This window comes from Bombyx mandarina, chromosome 19, assembly GCF_030267445.1.
Source record: "Bombyx mandarina strain Sakado chromosome 19, ASM3026744v2".
Taxonomy (NCBI): domain Eukaryota; kingdom Metazoa; phylum Arthropoda; class Insecta; order Lepidoptera; family Bombycidae; genus Bombyx; species Bombyx mandarina.
Window position 1 is genome coordinate 12,110,376 of NC_143225.1, and position 14,485 is coordinate 12,124,860.

Below are 14,485 nucleotides of genomic sequence, written 5' to 3' on the forward strand. Positions count from 1 at the left end.
ACATTCGGCACTCCATCGCTATATTCTCTATAAGTGTGGGAAATTTCATACGCCTCCGTCCGCGCAATTTTCGTAAAAAGGGATACAAAGTTTATGCTTCACGTATTAATATATAGATATTATTTTATAGAGTATTCAAATAAGACTACAAATAAATCTTCGAAGGGCCTTGAGAGATTTCTCGCGGACTTGTTGCAATGAAAACTGTGAGAGCACGACAAATATAGAACACTCGTAAAACTGCTTTAAGACTAGATCTTACTCGGTATTCTACTGAGTCTAGAATCTAGGTTTTTTACTGCTTCGACGAATGAACGAGCTCACAGTTCGTCTGATGTGAAGCGGTTACTGGAGCACGACCCTTGACATGAATTCTAAGTTTCAGTTCTAGGCAATACAAAGGCGGGGTCATCCCTCAAACGCATTACTGCTTCGCAGCAAAAATGCGCGGGGAGGTGGTACTTACCCGGGCGGGCTCACAGATGCCCTACCACGAGTAAATTGCCTTAGGACGTATTGTAAGCCAACATTGCTAAACCACTCATTCCTAAGTAGATAATTGAGGTAAGAACCGATACTTCCGATGAGGTCAGATATTGTAGTAGTATTATTAGTAGGTTGCTCGCAGGGACACGTTGCTATCAGTGCCCGATTTGTAACAAGTACTTATGCTTAGATTAATGAAATTACTGTTTGCTCATATTGAAAAAACAGGTAAGTATTTCTGTCGCTGTTTTTCCTCAATTCTTCCAAAAGAAAATTGCTGTAATACAACGCTCTATGTAACGCCAAGTGTGTTCACGAATGTTCTAGCTTGACACGCTTATTAACAGATATACGAAGGGGTACATATTGTCTCATAATTTTATTTTTCTGGCAAACATATTGTATTAGACGTCGCGAGCTGCCGAAAACATAACGGATCACTCATCCTCTTCCAACTATCCTCTTACTAAGAGATAAAATATTTCCGGGCCGGGCGTACTCCATACCTTCGGTCAGTCGATGTGGAATTTATTTAATTTCATTCACAATAAGAATGCCACTAGATACCTTTTATTTCGGGAAGGAGGCCGAACTTGATACAAGATGTCCAGGCTTAGAAGACTTTTCTAGGGTATGTGGGACTAGACGGTCTACAGATGTTGAGAGCAGACCGCTGACCCGAGGATATATTAGGGGCCTACCCACCAAACGACTCCTCTTGCACTCTCTCACCCGACGTCCAATTTCCGCCCGGGGTTAAAACTCGGTCAGAGCGGGGAGCTACCACAGTCAATACTACAACCAGACCTGCGGAGCCATCCTGAAAACGTGCGACTGACGGGTCGTCGAGGCGGTAAAGGCCTGCTTAGAGACATGAGATTGCAAGTATATTGCTGTCAGCAGTCACTGGTGATTAGGCAAATCAATAAATACATTGTTTGAGACCACAGTCAATAGTGTGATAAAGTGGTACGCAAAACTTTCGATATTACAAATGAACTCATTACGATGCGCGGGCGTTAGTGGCTTTCTATATGATTCCGGCTCGACCAGTTCACTCGTTGGCTTACTGCTCCCCATTGTTAGACTGCTCTATTCGATTATACCGATAACTCGATTAATGAATCGATTTTTTGTCTAAGGCTGTGAGAGAAATAGTTTTTTAGTTTGTTATAAGCGCAATTTAACCCGAAACACTTGAACCAATATTATCTACACACTATCCGCCATTTATATTCAGTGTTGGCATCCTTACCTCATTTTTATACATAATTCCCAGCTTGATGTAGGGTGGTAGGGGGGTAAGTATGCGTTTCGAATTATAATTTTGGGAAAAACAAACGTTAGGAAAGCTTTAGGGTCTATCAAATTACATCGCTTCGAAAATACAGTTCAAGTGCTGAGGAAACTTCTTCAATATTCGAATTGTAATTTGGAGCATTCTTGGTAAAAAGTATCATTATTATTACATCAAAACATTTGTTACCCAAATACAATTGCAATTGACCTCATGTCCCAAGACGAACGGCTGCATTCACATTGCGGTATATAACGACTAAACACCAAGCGATCCCTGCGTCTGTCCGCTCATCTGAACAAATAACCAACTGTCAACGCATATTCTACTAACCTAACAAATATGCAAGTATTTACAAAGTATAAGCACCTGTAAACGCAAACGGTTAGCGTGGTATGGACATGTGATGCATAGAGAGAAGATGTATGTGACTTGTCGCCACATCATTTCGGATCCTCCCGATCCACTAACGGTGCTTTTAGGCTCAAATTAACCCTCAGACACAGCCCACTGAGTTTCTCGCTGGATCTTCTCAGTGGGTCGCACCTCCGATCCGGTGGTAGATTCTACGAAGCAAGGGTCTTGCTAGGGTTCGTGTTAGAAATGTCATCAGGTTTGAGCCCCGTGAGCTCACCTACTAGTTAAGGCGACGCTGATATAGCCTCTCAAGGCTATCAGCTTTTGTAGGAAAAAAAAAGTGACTAAGTGATGTATGGAAATGGTAGTGCAAGGTAGAGGGGGAAGAGGTCGACCGAAGAAGACGTGGATGGAGTGTGTGAATGAAGATATGAGAGAGAGAAGAGTGAGTGTTGAGATTATGGCTGATAGAAGAGAATGGAAGAGTAAAATTAGCTGTGCCAACCCCACCTAGTGGGATAAAGTGGAGAAAAAGAAAGAAGAAGAAGCACATTTAAACGCCCAAGCCACTTAAGGCATTGTAACGAAAATCGGTATGGAAATAATTTAAAACATGCCCAACAACATAGATTAACTTACATCCGTGTAATTTATAAAAAGTAAAACTAACGCGGACGATATCTGCGAACAGTGTGCTTAGTGCGAGTTTCTTAACGTTGTCGATAGCGTAAAAGTTAAGCCAATTTTGTATACAGTTGGAACAGCGCCCCTAGCGGCAAACGTCCGCAAGCGATCCCATTCCATACAAATATGAGCTAACTTTTACGCTATCGAGAACGTTAAAAAACTCGCACTAAGCAAACAGAAAGCTAGTCCGTTATATTTTGATCTTGCTTCGATCGCATGTCTAAAAGCGGGCTTCGTCATTCACGTTGATGTCAAAAGGCATTCGTAACTTGATACTCTGCGTGTAGTGAGCTCATCTGTCCATTTACAGTAACAACCAAAAAATATGTCGTCCTAATTTTTTTTCTTCTTTTTATTGCCTTTGTAGGCAGACGAGCGTACGGCCCACCTGATGGTAAGTGGTTACCGTCGCCCATGGACTTCAGCAATGCCAGGAGCAGAGCTAAGCCGCTGCCTACTGCACTACTGCCTAATTATAAAGAAAAGGCGAATCATAGATCAAGTTCAGTGGAACGTCACTTTCTCTGACCGAGGACAAGGGTAATCAGGTATTACGTATTCAGAGAACGCGAGTTCGCAATGACGAGGCCGATAAACGGATGTCTTTCAACGAATATACTTAGTTCGAAACGGAGAAATTCCTTACGACCACGATTTACGGTTTTGATAGAAAACATTATTTGTAAAATGTATAATAAACAAGATTTTGTGTTTTTTTTATTGCTTATACGGATGGACGAGCTCACGGCCCACCTGATGTTACGTGGTTACTGGAGCCCATAGACATCTACAACGTAAATGCCGCCACCCACCTTGAGATATGAGTTCTAAGGTCTCAGTATAGTTACAACGGCTGCCCCACCCTTCAAAGCGAAACGCATTACTGCTTCACGACAGAAATAGCCAGTGTGGTGGTATCTACCCGTGCGCACTCACAAGAGGTCCTACCTATATTCTTGAGTAAATTTGTAACAACTTTATTTATATCTCTAACATTATGATAACTTAAATCTAATTACATATTCCGTATGAGACGAACATTCGAAGCGGCAATAAACATACATTCAGCTTTCCTCTTGAAAGGTGAAACGAATCTTAACATAATATGTGCGTTAGTAAGACAAATGCAAATATAATGTAATGGACGTGACCAAACGTTATCGACTTGTGCTTTCTATGTACGTAGGAAATGTAGGCATCGAATTTATTGATTTGCATTTACGGACCGCGAAACTATGAGCACCACTCAAAAATAAATGCCAGAAAAAATATAAAAAACAGATAAACGAGTTAATTTAAGCCGCAATCACGTTTATTTTATAAACTTGTACTGGGTTAGGCATTCATAAATCCGCGCTGCATCATCATCATCAGCCCACGGTTGTCCAATGCTGGACAAAGGCCTCTCGTAATTTATACTACTGAGCTCTACCTTTCCTGCTCCTCCTCCTCGCGTCGTTTCCTCACTGCTGAGGGTCGTGACCATTATATGTCGACAGGATTTTGCTCCTTGTAATGTCCCGCCAGCGCCTCCGATCATTAGCCGCATGAAGGGCGTCGTGAAATGGGGTCTCTAGTGTGGTGCGGATTTGGTCGAACCACCTTGTCGGACTGCGCCTTTCCTGCAGCCAACCTTTTTATTTTTTTATTACCCTTGTAGGCAGACGAGCATACGGCCCACCTGATGGTGAGTAGTTACCGTCGCCCATGGACTTCAGCAATGCCAGAGGCAGAGCCACGCCGCTGCCTACCGCTTAATACTCTCCACAAGCCTCGTTTGGAAAATGACATGTCATAGCGCTCGGGAAACACCGTGGAGGGGAGCTCATTCAATAGCCGGATGGTACGTGGCAAAAAAGACCTCTGGAAACGCACTGTTCCAGATAATATAGATGAACTCTGCTCCGATGGCGGGTGGTGTGATGATAAAAAGAAGATTACCTTCGCAAATCACGCTGCATGTTACAATCGAATTCCTAAATATGGGTTCCTAATAATATGGGTTTTTAATATGTACTGAACAACTCGGTGGTGATTCAGATGATTGCTGAGTTGACGATCGTAGGTTCGATTTCCGCATTGGGCAAATATTCGTGTGATGAGCCGCTTTTTATGCTCCTCGTCTGGGTGTTAACTATCTACAGATATATTTATATACTTAAACGTAAATAAGTACATATATCTGTCTCGAACTCCCCCCAAGGCTAGTGTTAGCAAATTCTCAGGTTGAGTCCCTTGCGCTCACCTACCCCTTAAGCCCCTTAAGCTGCCAAGAATTAGGTAAGGAAAAAAACCTAATTCCCATAGCACAGGAAATCCTAGCATGTGGGCCAAATTACCATGCAAGACTTGTCCCCAGTTATTATTATTATTAATGGCCCAAATTTATAATAAATGTATTTATGTATAATTATGTACATATAATTCATTTTATTGTTATATCTAGTTATGTAATTTATATCGTCAAAATTAACATTCAATGTAAATTTTAGGCTTAACATACATATTATTATATTTCTTATTCAGTTCTATTTACACATTCAAACATCTAAATACATGGTTCATAATATTTTTAGGGAATTAACTAAGTGGGTCAAACTTGAATAATAAAATCATAATTAATACATACAATAACAAATGATACAAACTTTCAAATAACAACATTATTTATAGATAAAATACGGATATTAATCTCAATGACGTTACAATCCACTGACTTCCAATCGAATTCTATATATGAGTCGTCTATTATCAAAGGTGGCAATCTGTGCATTTGGACAAAAAAATGTTATTGATATATCAATACAGATTGATTTGAATATAATCGTCTCCTTCAAAGAATACGGTTCAAAACCTGCATTAAATAAAGGTTAATAGTTAACCTGTTATTTATCTAAGATGTCGTTCCGAAGAGTTTTGTGACTGCCAATGGAATACAAAGTCAATAATTCGTTTTTCTGATTTACCAATAATTATCCAAAAGTCAGATTGCCGGCTTTGATAATAGTCGACTCATATTTGTGAATGTTGTTATTCTCACAAAGTTCGTGGTTATTACATGACGCGCTCTTGAGACAATGGCGATAGCGATGCGACCGCTTACGTAACACGATAGAGTGTTTATTGCGGCTAATAGACGTCATTAAGTTGAGAGCGGACCGTGCAGTTGAACAAACACCTGTTTCATGAAATAAAAATGTAGAATACTTAGATGTTTGTCTTCTTATTGCAACTTGTAACTACAATTACGTATCGCATGTCGCGAGTTTTTTTTTTCCATACCTAAGCTGAGAGCCTTGAGAGGCTATTTCGACGTAACCTTAACTAGTAGGTGAGCTCACGGGGCTCAAACCTGATGACGTTGCTCACACGAACCCTAGCAAGAGCCGTGCTTCGCAGAATCTACCACCACTGGATCGGAAACGCGACCGACTGAGAAGATCCGGCGAGAAACTCAGAGGTCTGTGTCTAAGGGTTAATTTACGAGAACGATATCCGGCACGAGAAATGCAAGATTTTAGTTGTTATATATGAACTGGTGGTAGGACCTCTTGTAAGTCTGCACGGGTAGGTACCACCTGCCTATTTCTGCCGTGAAGCAGTAATGCGTTTCGGCTTGAAAGATGGGGCAGCGGTTGTAACTATACTGAGATCTTAGATCTTATATCTCAAGGTGGGTGGTGCATTTACGTTGTAGATGTCTATGGGCTCCGGTAACCACTTATCACCAAGTGGGATGTGAGCTTCGTCTACCCATCTAAGCAATAAAAAAAATATTCGAATACTATTTAGGTGGTCGCCTTGACTCTCTAATGTTGCTTGTATGTTCATCATTATCCTGCCCTTCTCCCAGTTACCTGGGGTCGGCGCAACATGCTTTCTCCTTCCATACTCTTCTATCATATACCATTTCTTCGCTCACTCCCCTCTTACCCATATCGTCTTTCACGCAATCCATCCATTTCTTCTTAGGTCTACCCCTTCCTCTATGTTGTCCATAACAAATTATATTAAAGTAAATAAACAATTCAAACAAATGAACCTTAAAGCAAAATTATTATTTATAATTAAAATTAAATTTAGTTTCAACAAAACACCTCCACCGAATTGTTACAGATAGAAAAACGACTTCACTGTCAGAGTCACGGTGACGAATGCATTACACTCATAACATAATAACAGTGAAACCATCTATTGTGTAACACGTAAAAGTGTTTATTTCATCTAATAGGCACCATTATGTTCGTCTTTGTAATTTAGAGTGTTCTTCGCCGTGTTTGAAGACACGAAGTGCTATAATACAGTATAAATATATTGCTATAAAATAATAGACTGTGGAATGTCTAATAAGTAATAAAGTTATATAGGGAAGGAAGTAATATATTAGAGGTTATAGGGGGAAGCAATGGTTATATGTAGTAAGCTAGAACTTGGAACGTGTAGTAGTAGCCTTGCCTAAAACACGTGATTACGGATCCTCCCGATCCATTAACGGTGCTTTTAGGTACCACAAGCACCGGTCACCGGTCACCGTCCTCGTCGAACCCGTCGCTTGCGACGAAGGGCTCGACAAGCGAATTAACCCATAGACACAGCCCACTGAGTTTCTCGCCGGATCTTCTCAGTGGGTCGCGTTTCAGATCCGGTGGTAGATTCTGCGAAGCACTGCTCTTGCTAGGGCCAGTGTTAGCATCACTCTGGCTTGAACCCCGTGCGCTCACCTACTAGTTAAGGTTATGCTGAAATAGCCTCTCAAACGGAGAAAAAAAATTAGTCATTGCAAAGATACTAGAAAGGTAACACTCATTCTCGCGGACTAATAATATCACCGACCTAAATTGGAAATAAATCAAGTTTAATGGACTGTCGATGGTGAAATTGTAATAATATCTCTAAGAAACTGCGATCGCCTATCCTTATCTTAAGAATAACAGCTTAAAATACTAATTAACTACATAAGAGTATTCGACGAATAGGCAATCGCTAGAACTTACGACAATAACAAATTTTTTTACACATTTTCATCTTTTGGATCACCAATCAATATGTAAAAAAATTAAGGTAATGAAACCGCTGTATATCTAAACCCAAAGCACTCACTAAATCAATATCAGATTAGAGCACGTAACAAAAGCATTACTAAGCAGAAGTGGTCAAATGTAACAACATTAGTACGTCTTATCTCATTAAGTATACACAAAAAACGTATCTAATTTATTTTGTCACAGTATAATCGACGACAGCGCGACGATTGATTGCCGACAATACACACTTAATTGCCGTTACTGACTCTGTTCTAATTGAAAACTACAAGTGACAAAGAGTACCATAACAATTCAGGTGGATAGCAATATAACTTTACGCCTTCGTCTTGTTATTATTCATAATTTTATATTTATTTATATTTATTGCGTAGATGGGTGGACGAGCTCACAGCCCACCCGGTCTTAAGTGGTTACCGGAGACCATAGACATCTACAACGTAAAAGCCACCACCCACCTTGAGACATGAGTTGTAAGGTCTCACTTTTAACAGTACAACGGCTGCCCCACCCTTCAAACCGAAACGCACTACTGCTTCACGGCATAAATAGGCAGAATGGTGGTAATTACTCGTGCGGACTCATAAGAGGTCCTACCACCAATAACTTACTTTACTTAGTGATAGTGGGCACAGACAGAAATCTAATGGTAATATTAAATTAAGATTATATTAAATAAATTCATTAAAGTGATGACTGCTAATAAAATGAGGAACAGAGATAATTGAGGAATATAGACTACAGCGAATTAAATGTGCTAAATAGACATTTGACACAATTGACTTTCAACTCCACAATCCTTTAACATAGCGGGAATGCGCGATGCGAATCAATTCGCAACTTCTTGCGGTGCGTCGTGGGTGGTCGTAGATTTTTACGATGCTACGTCGCCTCGCAGTTTTGTGTACAAGTCCATAAGCGGAATGTCGCTTAAACCAAATATCCCCTCTATATACACTGTAGATTTTCAAATATATAAACCGAGTCCACGGCCAGTGTACCGACACACCATAACTATAATCTAAAAGATTTTATTACGAAAGGAATTTCTTATCAGGCGATCAAAATGAAATAATTGAAATTAAAAAATATATGTATTCAAATGTTAAGATTGATGGTTCTTCGTATCCACGTGTGAATGACATTACGACAGGGTAATTGTTAGAGTGCATTCATTACAAAATGGATTCATTGCACAAGTCAAAAATACTAGATGATGACCGGTTATTTTTTTGAAAACGCCATCTTGTTGCGTCTTTAAAGCGGTTAGTTGCCCTCAATTAAGAAAAATAGTATTATTATTCGCCAATAGATGTCGGGAAGAGTTGATTATTGAAAACACGAATTAAATAACATTTTCTAAAAATAAATCGTAGCTAGACCGATTTATCGCCCCCGAAATCCCCTGTATACTAAATTTTATGAAAATCGTTGGAGCCGTTTCCGAGATTCAGATTATATACATATATATTAATATACAAGAATTTCTCATTTAAAGGTATAAGATACATAGGTGTATGTAGATTCAGAGATATAGAATAACATAACGATGATACAGAATTCATCCACTGAGAATTAAAAAAACTCTTACGAAATACTAAAAGAGCTACGATGTTACAATGCAAAAAGGAAATTTGCATCTCACGAAAAAAGTACCTACCATAATATTCAATTCACGAAAACAATTTTCAACCTTATTCACACTGAGTTTAAGGACGGCGTTGACATCCAAAACGAAAGTCAAAGTTAAATATGATGTAACGTCTACTGTTACTTCTTCACACGATCTAGATAATGATCGCTGTAAGGAAAAATAACACTAATTGACATTGTAAAGTTCCTTTCAGATCTTTATTTCAGATTTTGAGATAGTATTGGTGATATAAAGACCATTCTTGTTTGAATTCACACGATCAGATCGCTAAATCAAGTCGAAATTATTAATTAAAAACATTGAGAATATCTGATAAATTAAATTTGGTTTTTATAGAGTGCTTTCGCCATACATACATTTGACGTATTAACACTCATTTTGATTAAATTGGTGTTCTCTTAGCCTCTCAATCTATAATCTAGCGAAATAGTTCAAAATAAATTGATTTGAAGCTACTTTTAACCGACTTCAAAAAAAGGAGGAGGTTCTCAATTCGACTGTATTTTTTTAAGTTCTCAATTCGACTGTATTTTTTTAAGTTCTCAATTCGACTGTATTTTTTTAAGTTCTCAATTCGACTGTATTTTTTTAATGTTTGTTACCTGATAACTTTTGACTGGGTGAATCGATTTTGATGATTCTTTTTTTATTAGAAAGCTGACGCTTCCCGTGTGTTCCCATTACAATTTAGTCCAGTTCTGATAATCCATGAGAAAGCCATATAAGTCTTAAAGCATTAAGTACGTGCGCGACAAATAGATGAATAACTCAATAACTCAATCTCACGCCAACCGATTTCGATGATTATTATTTTTAGTGTATATTAATTTGTTTTTGGAATATCTTTTTTTTTCTATTTGAAATCGGTTTTTGTTAAACCATGTCTATTTACAATTATAATAGTGTTTATGACATCTAATGTGCGCCCAGTAGGTAATTAAAATCGGACCATCATCATTGACACCTCAAGTTAAAAATTCATTTAATGTAAAACGTTCTTTATATTGTTGTTGACATTTAAATAAAATAAATTCAAGAAAGATCTTTAATAACTACTAAACAAAAAATACGGAAATGGGTCTATCAACAGAACAACAGAAGAAAAATGGACAAAGTTAAGTACTTTGTCTTGGCCTATTTATGTATACATAACAATAATAGTGCGGGTATTATTAATCAGTAAAAATAATGTTATTTCATCACTACTGAAGGTTCTGTATCGTTATTAATATACTTAATATATTGATGAACTAGCGACCCGCCCTCGCTTCGCTTCAAAAACTGTAATTTATTATTAATTTCTCTACTATTTAATGGATGTTATTATACATATAAACCTTTCTCTTCAATCACTCTATCTATTAAAAAAAAACTTCAGAGGTGTCAAGGGACACCCGGATGGAACGAAGTTCCTTTCGATTAATTAGTGAAGGAATTGTAATTTTTTTTTTAAGTTATAATAATAAATTACGGCATTATGAAGAAGAAAAAAACAATACTATGAACTAAATTACTATTGTTGAAACGCTATCTCGAGAAACTGTACTCATTACGCGGACCAATCGGATACGAGCAATGTCACGCGATAAGCGCCTACACGTTGATTGGTCAGAATGACGGATCTAAAAAGTGTCGTGACAACTTTTCGTAAGAATTTTTTCCGTCTAGCCCCCTTTCACAACGCGCGATAAGGAGCTTCGTTCCAAAACCGCAACAAAATGTGTCGCGTAGTTTTAAAGATATAAGCATACATATGGACAGACAGATATAGAAACAGAGAAAGCGACTTTGTTTTATACTATATAGTGATACCACGATCGAATCATCGACCCGAGAACTCCAATTACGAACATCCCATTGAACTTGCCTTCATCAACAAGTCATCAATCCGGAACGAACAATATACGCGGTGTAAACAAGACCACCCAGTATTCAATAAGCTGCAATCATGTTTTCCCCGCGGTCGATTATAGTTTTTCCACCGTTTCCCACGGTGGGAAGGCAAATTATCGGCTTCCTGCGCTTGCGTACCGCAGAACACGATATTGGTACAAACTGTTAGGGTCTGCGGTCTTCCATTTGAATTAACCAAATCACAATACTCTCTCAGTTTAGTTTTCGACAAGTTAACTTTATTGCTCTTTTGATGTTGATAAAATCTACCATAATCTAAATGATTGCCACCAATCAAACATATCTACATAATAATATGTAGGTAGTACGTATTAAACAAGATGTTGATATATATAACTACGCAAAAAAATAGTTCGCTTTTAACTACATTTTTCTCAAAGTTTTGTCGACTGATCCACAAGATGTGTGTCATTTTTTTTCATCAAATTCAGATCGAATCGAAAATTTACCATATAGATGTTTTTGTAAAGTCTTCTAGAGGACAGTAGGTACTTTTAATGAAAACTTTAAATATTATATTAAATGGTAAATGATGTATTTTAATCATAATTATGATATTATTGTATTGTTCTCCATTCTTGACACGTGAGAAAACTTTCAAGTTAATCAGATGTCTTGAAGTTGCTGAAAATAACATTAAAGTTTCCGTTACACATATAGAAACAGGTCAAGCTTTAAAAAAAAGAGGTTTTATTTAAGATATTTCCACACAGTGGCAATGTTGCAAAACATTAAATGCATCTGTGCAACAGCTCTCAGTCAGAATCAAGTTAAAAATTTCATAATTCTATTGCAACGTTCTTTACCATTATCTTTAGTGTGAATTTGCATGTATTGTACGTACGTTACATTATATTTTGTGGCGACATAATAAAATCCGTCTTAATATACATCTGTTTACCGTTGCCTCTCACCGATGTTGCCAAAGTAAATATGTTGAAACGTTAAGTTTGATATCTCCTTCAACACACAAACCATATTGTTTTTGATGATATTGACCACGACCAGACTTATTAACAACTAAGTAAGTAAGTCTTACTTAAGTTATAAATTATTTTAAGCCGACTTAAAGCAACTTAAAGTAATAAACCTTATTACACATTTATTCGAAGATGACGGCGATATATTATAGACATGACAGTTTATTGATATTTATTTAAATTTGTATCCTACGTATGTTTTGTTGGAAAGCCGCAATAAAACGCTTAATGGGCCTCGTAAGAACATTAATGTCTCATTTACATTAACATAACAGCAGTCTCAACTTTCTTAAAAGATTATCAAAGATTGTTTTAGATTGTCTCATCTTGTTAGATAGGGACGTTCTTATATCGATATATGCTACACTTAATAAGCATTGTTTTTATTCTAATGACAACTTTTAATTAATTAAGTTAATTAACCTCTAATATTTTTTGTATGTCTCAATTTTCGTACATCGTTCACGTTCGAAGGATTGATTTGAAAATTTCATCGCCGTTGGTAACAAAAGCTACGTCATAATATCTAGTGAGGTGCCATCGTGCACCGAATATTCTACCTACTCTCATTTTTATTGGAATGCTGACAAACAGGTTCTCATTGGAATTTTTTTGAAATGCCCCAAGTTACGAGTGGCAAGAGTCTTTGAGAATTTCATTAATGTAAGAATCAGATCCTTGTGGCAAATGATTATAATACAAAATTAAAAAAAAAAATTAAAAAAAATTAAAAAATTAAAAAAAAATAAAAAAAAACCGACTTCAATCGTCATCGTCAATGTTGTGGAAGTCAATAAAATATGCATCATTAAGGATAACTTAAAAATTGCTAGACGAAACTTAAAAAAATTCAAATCTGATAACATGAGAATCACCAGCCTTGCGATTCTGTAAGCGTTGTTTGACAAACTCGCAAGTGAATTCGCCATGAGTTTTCAAATTGGCATTCCATTAATTTCGTTGTAGTGCCGATTCTACACTAGCGCCCCTCGCGGGAGACCAGAAGTGAATTGAACTAACAAGTGTGAGTTTTTTTTTTTGCAAAAAATGTATGAGTTGACGTTTGAGCCGGCATTCTGTAGTGTAAATCACGTCAGCTCAGAGCCATCAGCTCAAATTAATAAAAAATCATGCATATCGCATTTACTTAGAAAAAAAAATCGATATTTAAAAAAAACACTGTCGAATTCAGAACCATCTCTTTTTTATATTCTGTTATAAAATCTCTCACATTAAAATCTTTCACATTCCTAATATTAGTGAAGCTAAAATATAAGTAAAATTCACAGTCTAATAATAGTTATGTATGTGCATAATTAAAGATTTATAATTAGGTACATAAACAATTTAAATGGTACCCTAAATAGTTTATTGGCATTACCTTTTAATTTAGTTATTTGCATTACCTATGTTCCGTTATAATTATTTTTGCATTATGTTAATGAATGCCCCATCGGTTGAACTTTCGTTCCGTCTAACTAACAATACGTCAAGTTTTAAGATTTGAATTGAATGAACCTACCATTGAATTAATATTTCATAACATTTTAATTAAATAACATTCGATTTGATAGCGTTGGGAAAATGCTAGGTATGCATTAACAACACAATCGATTTAATGCAATAAGATCGATTCATTGGATTTGCGTGATTAATTAAGTGACATGACCGTCTAACGCTACGTAACTCATATTCATTCTCTAGCTTAAATGTATATCGACGCTTGAAAGGCAAACGTGACTAAGCGACAATGCGTGAACTTTACAGTAGAATAATTTCAAGTTGAATTACCTGAAAACAAAATTTATTTTAATGGATCTAGCTGTAGTAGAATCTAGCTAGTAGCTGTAGGATTGAAATGATTTTAATAGACCTAGAAATATAAATTTTTTGCGCATCGAATATAGTTATTGCCTATCATTTATGTACAAAGCAGTTATTATCGCTTAGTCACGTTTGCCTTTCAAGCGTCGATATGTTCCCGAACATATTTGTATATTGACACCATTTGAATTTGATCGTGTTTTAGTGACAACAAATGCTGACTTCTTTAAGTAGAACGTACCCT

At 37.0% G+C, this 14,485-nt stretch overlaps 1 protein-coding gene across 1 annotated transcript in view; it reads left to right on the forward strand.

The window, feature by feature from the left end:
- The window catches only part of LOC114239448 (uncharacterized), a 32,925-nt gene that overhangs the window by 13,738 nt on the left and 4,702 nt on the right, over nt 1-14,485 (forward strand). The gene's annotated exons all lie outside the window — the stretch shown is intronic.